This window comes from Magnolia sinica, chromosome 18, assembly GCF_029962835.1.
Source record: "Magnolia sinica isolate HGM2019 chromosome 18, MsV1, whole genome shotgun sequence".
NCBI lineage: Eukaryota > Viridiplantae > Streptophyta > Magnoliopsida > Magnoliales > Magnoliaceae > Magnolia > Magnolia sinica.
The window spans coordinates 44,904,751-44,909,673 of record NC_080590.1 but is presented as its reverse complement, the minus strand read 5'-3'; the positions used below and the strand labels follow the sequence as shown (position 1 = coordinate 44,909,673).

Below are 4,923 nucleotides of genomic sequence, written 5' to 3'. Positions count from 1 at the left end.
TTTCTTTGATTTAGTTGCTTTTGTTGCTTGCTTTTAAAAAAATGTCGTGTCTATCTGCAATGCATGTATTAGGTGAAATGCTCTGTTTATCAATGATGAGTTTTTTTAAAGGCTGGTGGGTCTAGCTAGTAGAAAGGTGCCATAGAGAACCACCTATTGCTTAGAGAAGCCAGCCTTTTGTCTCCTGGTCTATTCATCATGCGAGTCCCATCCTAGGGGAAAATATCTGTGTACCTACATGTTTGTAATGGTCTAGTAACAGTGTTATAACCTGAGTAGTTTTTTGCTAACACACATGGGCCTTTCCTACTGTCTAATATGCTTTTAAAGTTTTGCATTAACATGTGTCTCAACCATGAATGATGAATGCTCTCAATCTAGTTGGTCTCTCTCTTTTAACACAGTAGTACATAACTTCGACAGCTACAACAGCTACACTGACCATTATTTTGAGAGAAAAAATGTGCAAGTTGTCATATTACAAAACATGGCATAGTGTTTACTGTTATAATCATCTTATAATAGAATTAGCGAATGGAATTTGTCAACTTCTTTCCCATGATGTGACTTGTTTTTTGTTCATGTTACAACGTTTACCTGATCTGAACCTATCATCGGGTAGGTTCTCTAGTCTCTACCTTGGATGGGCCATGTCCCAAAATCATTTCATTGGAGTTTTGGGGAAGAAAGTGGATGGTTATCAGAAGTCAACTGAAGTTAATTTGACTTCCCATTTTCACCCTTCAAAATCCTTCAATCTAAGGATTACATTGTCCAGATGGCCACAGGATATGGTATATGGCCCATCCCATGTGCTAGTTATGTGTATTCTTTTCTCGCTTTGCAGGCTTTATAATAAATCGTTGTTTCCTCTTTTAAAAAAAAGGCATTGGATTGAACCTTGGATCACTCACACACACCACACCGTCCGTCTGCTCATCTAACTAGCGGGAGATATCTAACACACTACATTTTGTTTTTGGTTGGATGTTTCCTTTAGCCATTCTTGAGGCCTGATTTATTGCACATGCTATTTTTTAAGTGCAGGTATCTTGTTCCTGCTGACCTAACTGTGGGGCAATTTGTTTAGGTGATTCGAAAGAGTATGAATCTGACCCATGAGAAGGCCATTTTCTTCTTTATGAAGAATATTTTACCACCCACTGGTAAGGAATTTGAGACAAATTTCATTACTTCCATGATGCTCCATTTGGATGCACCGAGTGTATTGGATTAGGATCAGATCAGGAAACATTCACATAATGTTTGAATATAGGATAGTCCATAAAATGATCTGGCAAAACGGATGGACGGAGTGGTATAAACCCATACATCACAGTGGGCTCCACAGAGCCCTTGCCTGGACCAAGTCTGTCTAGGCAGGGGCTGGATGCAATCCATTTCCACCTCCAGGGGCCCGGTCTTAGATTATACGTCCCAAAACTCTCCAGCATTGGAGGATTGAAGCCGTTCAACTTTTGGCCTCTTTATCGTTGAATTTCCCAATGACAACAAATTGTAGGAATGGCCCAGTGGATCTTGGGTCCGGAATCGGATTACTAACTGTACAGATGAAATATATGATCCTGGACATTAGGATATGGCTGAAACATTTGTAGGGGAAATGATACTTTGAGCTGACAGGCCCAGCATGAAAAGGCCATTTGCAGGCCAAATGGAAGGGTTGAGATTTCTCCATAAGGGAGTATTCAGGGAATGGACGCAGAATGTGTCCTACCCCAGCTGACAACATACAGGCAGATCTATGGGGGCCACTGTGACCTATCTGTTTATTCAAGCTGTACATCCCTTTTCTCATATCATTTTAAGGTATGAGATCAAAAATAGGCAGATCCAAACAGACATTAGCATGCTACTTAGAGAACATTGACATTATGGCTGGTAATGGGGTGGGCCATAGCTAGGCAAAATTGATATTTTGAATAGGCCTGGCCTGTCTATTTCAAATTCCAACGTTGAACCAACCCCAGGCCTGCCCATTGCCAGGCCTAGTTGATATTTAGAGGAAAAGACTCAGTTTTCTCTCCTCTCTTATGAGTTGGGTGGTTTTGTTTGTTGTTTCACAAATTAGAAACAAAAGAATGCATCTATGATCCTCCTTTTTATCTATTGGATCTTATCTTGATTCAACTATTTTAATTATGATTTTCTCTGTGTTAAGTATTGTAAGGAGACATTTTATGATGTTTTCCTTTTTTGTTGATCTTTATCACTGACTAGAGGACAAGACTGCCTTTCTTATCTGCTTTCTGTTATACATATATATATATATATATGCATATTTATATTGTTTATTCTTTATGATTTGCAGCTTCGCCATTTCTGTGATGCGTGGTCAAATTTAGCTAGTGCATATATGAGGAAAGGAAGACTTAATGAGGCAGCCCGGTGTTGTCACCAGGCTCTTACATTGAACCCTCGCTTGGTGAATCCTTGTTTTGTTTTATCATTTAGTTTCCTTCTTTTGTTGTAGATGCATTGAAATTACTATTTACAGATCTTCCCCTTATTGGCAAGTTGATGCTCATAGCAACCTTGGTAATCTGATGAAGACACAAAGGCATAGTACAAGAAGTAAGTCATAGTGGATTCGATACATTATTTTCATTGGATGTTCTTAAAGACTCGAAATTGCGCTAATTAGAAGCTCATAACCATTTGTCCATCTCCTGTTTTGAAATGTTGAGAAAAGGTTAGAGAAACCTGTCACATTTAACAATAATTTTTTCTAGACAGGGGTCCCACTTGCAACTTAGACTGAGGAACTATAGGGTATTTTATTTAATGGATTTTTTTGGATGCTTATTACAAAAAAAGGACCTTATGAAGCAGTGTTTTGGGTCTTACTCTCACTTGTCATTTGTCATTTGTCCATCTTATATCAATTTTTACTTCATGAATAACCTCAAATGGTTTCTTTTTTGCAGTTTGTCAGAAAATGCATATGTTCTTGTGGTAGAGGTATTGAAGAAAATGCATATATTCTGTAGGCATTAAGCTCCCTTGTTGCTTCACTACTTGAGAAAGAAAACGATCTTTAACTTCTCTCTGACTGGTCCAATTCCTCCTGCTTTGGGTAATTTGACCATGCTTAAAATTTTGTATTTTTTTAATAAATCAGATTTCAGGTACAATTCCTACAGAATTATGGAATCTCAAGAATTTGGTTGAGTTGACGTTGCAACGAAACAATCTGACTGGTCTGATTCCTCATGCTTCGAGTAATTTGAGAAACCTTACATTGTTGTTGGTCTGATTCCTCCAGGTAAGCTTGCAACAGTAATTTGTTTATAACTGCAGGTATTTGTGTGGCTTTTTGGATTATTAATAAAATTCCATCATTTAAAAAAATGACACAACTCTATAAATATCTAGGATGATTATAGCTGAAATGAGGATGTTCAGATAGATTAGGGGCAAGATGAGGAGTTTGTTCCTTGTAGGATTTTACAGCTGTGTAAAACTTCTAAGTCTCATGGTGGATGTGGCTACCATATGCTAGTTGTTGTCATTTATGCTCCTTTTGATTCTTGATTCACTTTGTAGTTATTCTGCTTTTGAAGAAGTTCTCCCACATGCTCCAACATTGATGACTGATGTGTTTGGCAATTATGTTATTCAAAAGGTATGATTTTTCTAGAAAAATAATCATTGGTTTCCTTCCATTTTTTTTCTTTTTTTTCTTTTCCCCATAAAGATACCTTCAATTCTTTTTCCCCTGCTCATCTGCCCTCCTTTATCTTTTTTTAAAAGGCTGTGGGCTGGTGATCTGGTAGTCTCTATATTCATTCTCATGTTGGTTGTATGAACTCGTTCACCTATGATATAAAAATGCTCGGTTATTGTTTGTCTTTGCAGTTTTTTGATCATGGAAGCCCTGAGCAGAGAAAAGAACTAACAAATCAGCTTGCTGGCCACATTCAACCTTGGAGCCTTCAGATGTATGGGTGCCGGGTAATTCAAAAGGTATTATTATGGGTCATTTGTTGGGTGGGGCTTGGCATGTACTGTTTTCTTCTTTATACAGACAAATAGTTCTTGGCAGCCGGCTTTTGGACTGTCCCATATACTACTCAACATTGATCAATGCACACATTGTATACTAGACGACTCAATATTTATGAGGATACCAACGACTAATTCTGAATCAATTTGAATTTTCAGGGCCCTACACAATTCAATCTGGCTAATCTACGCTTACACATGTTGCCCTTTTTAATGGAAGGTATGTGCTTGATTTTATTTTTATTGTTATTATAGTTGTTGTGGGATGCAAATATGCTCTGCTTGAATTCATGATGGGAGCTGATTACTTGGGTTTTACTAACCAAAGGGTAGGTGTTAATGCAGATGGACAACATTCTTATGATCTCAAACTAGTTTGAGATCTGTGACTAAGACTCACTAACACAACATCGGCACCATATATAGACCAATGTTTCAAAAATTGAACCATAGGCCAACCCATTTCATAAGTAGGAAGAAAATCGGGTGCAATAGAAATGCTTGTTTTAGTTGATGGCAGGAAGATGTGAACCTAATGCTTGAGAATTAGTTTGAGTTAAGAAACACTTTGTAAGATGTCTCATCTGGAGTGCATCCTGTTTTTAGTTGTGTTTGGACTGAGCGTTGCGCCCATGTGTTGGAAATGTACGTGCTTGTATTTTTAGATCTTGTTTAATTAATATTACTTCCAAATCTGTAAATATACACAAGTGCAAAGAATTCTATGATATGCTTTATTCATTTGTCAAATCATTGTAGTTGTCCGATCAGTGTGATTTGGGCGCTATGGTGTATCCATGATTGGGTCCACAGAATAATCTGGGTCACCATGTGCAATCTGTATTGCATTTTATTTTGTTGACTTGCTAGTTGTATAATAGGTAATTTGCGATATGG

At 37.6% G+C, this 4,923-nt stretch overlaps 1 long non-coding RNA gene across 2 annotated transcripts; it reads left to right on the top strand.

Annotated features, from left to right (window-relative positions):
* Positions 1-2,037: 2,037 nt before the first annotated feature.
* On the top strand, positions 2,038-4,514 carry LOC131233000 (uncharacterized). 2 transcript variants are annotated; one of them, XR_009165023.1, is made up of 6 exons: positions 2,048-2,446; positions 2,949-2,982; positions 3,143-3,286; positions 3,568-3,646; positions 3,880-3,987; positions 4,186-4,510. It is a non-coding gene; the product is annotated as an uncharacterized LOC131233000 (long non-coding RNA). The 2 variants fall into 2 exon arrangements; XR_009165022.1 differs by having other exon boundaries at positions 2,038-2,446; positions 3,143-3,646; positions 4,186-4,514.
* Positions 4,515-4,923: the final 409 nt, after the last annotated feature.